Source organism: Nicotiana tabacum, chromosome 12, assembly GCF_000715075.1.
Source record: "Nicotiana tabacum cultivar K326 chromosome 12, ASM71507v2, whole genome shotgun sequence".
Taxonomy (NCBI): Eukaryota; Viridiplantae; Streptophyta; class Magnoliopsida; order Solanales; family Solanaceae; genus Nicotiana; species Nicotiana tabacum.
The window spans coordinates 72125223-72126810 of record NC_134091.1 but is presented as its reverse complement, the minus strand read 5'-3'; the positions used below and the strand labels follow the sequence as shown (position 1 = coordinate 72126810).

General features: G+C 42.3%; 1 non-coding gene across 1 annotated transcript; it reads left to right on the top strand.

Annotated features, from left to right (window-relative positions):
* Positions 1-1026: 1026 nt before the first annotated feature.
* LOC142167686 (small nucleolar RNA R71) lies at positions 1027-1131 on the top strand. The gene has a single exon (XR_012697774.1). It is a non-coding gene; the product is annotated as a small nucleolar RNA R71 (small nucleolar RNA).
* Positions 1132-1588: the final 457 nt, after the last annotated feature.

Sequence of the window (1588 nt, the reverse complement as noted above, 5' to 3'; positions counted from 1 at the left end):
TTTTCCATGATGTCCTTGATGTATTTAGCATATTTGGGCACTTCTTGCAAGATGTCTACCAGTGGAATATTGATTTGCACCTGCTTCAAAATATCAAGAAATTTTTTATATGCGGTATTATCCTTCACTTTCTTCAATCCTCGAGGGAACGGAGGTGGTGGCCTTGCAACTAATGGTGGGGGTTGCGTAGCCACCACCTCTTCAGCTGGCTTCTCATACTCCTTTAATTTTTCTAATTCTGCCTCTATTGTGGCCTGCTTCTCATTAACGGTCTCCCATTGCTCAATGAAACAACATTAATCGATGCCTTAGTATTAGTCTCAGTGTCGCTTGGAAGAGCTCCAACTTGTTGAGTATTTTGTGCACTAACAAGTTGTCCCATTTGTCGCTCCAAATTTCTCATTGTTACTGCTTGGGCCTGCTGGTCAGCCATTACTTTCTTCATCATCTCTGCTATTTGGGCCTGCTGGTCAGCTATAAATTTTTTCATCATTTGCTCCAACTGGTCTATACTGTTGTTGAGGTGCTTGTGGCCTTTACGGATTCTGAGCCCCTTGGTTTCCACCCCAAGAGAAGTTTGGGTGGTTCCTCTAGTTAGGATTGTAAGTGTTCCCATACTGTTGTTTTGCCCCTATTTTCATTACCCATAAAATAGATAGACTATGGATTAACTGGGCATATGTCGCTCGTATGACCCTCTCCGCATACTTCACAAAATAATTGAACCTGTTGCACTGGCTGTGCTTGTTGCTTGTTAATAACAAAGGTCAACTGATTGACCTGGTTAGTCAATGTGGAAATCTACTCTGATAATGCAGAGACGACATCTAACTCGGGAACCCCTGTAAATATTTGCACTGTGTGTCTGCCCATCTCTCCTTGCCAATCAGGATTGCTTTTGGAGAATTTGTTCATATCATCAAAGCTTTTTTCCAACACTTGACCTCCAGCTGTAGCATCTACCACAATCTTTGTCTCTGGGTGTAGCCCTTCTATGAAAATGTGAGTTAACACTTTCTTTGTCTTATTGTGATGAGGACAGTCTTTGAGCAGCCCCTTGAATATCTCCCAATCTGAGTATAAAGACTCCCCAGCTTTCTGTTTAAAGGCGACTATCTCACTTCTGATCTTTGCAGTTTTGCCTGAAGGGAAGAACCTTGCCAAAACTTTCCTTGCTAGATCATTCCATGATGTAATAGTATTAGCTGGTTCTGCCTTCAGCCATCATTTTTCTTCACCCAACAGAGAGAATGTGAAAAGTGTGAGCCTCACGTAGTATGGAGTGACTCCGTTAGTGATGTAAGTATCACTGATCTCTAAGAAGTTCAGGATATGCTGTTGTGGATCCTCATGTGGAAGACCCATAAACTGCCCATTTGCATAAAGTAGTTGGATCATTCTATGTTTCAGCTCAAAGTGCCCAGTGATTCTGGGCTTCACAATACTGGAGGTGACATTAGCAATGCTGGGCATCGCCACCTCCTGAACAACCATATGTTGCTTCTCTGCCATGTTCACAGGAAATTGAACGAGTTCCTGAAGATTATTTGTGTCCCTTGCTTACATCAACTTCCTATGAAATATTCTC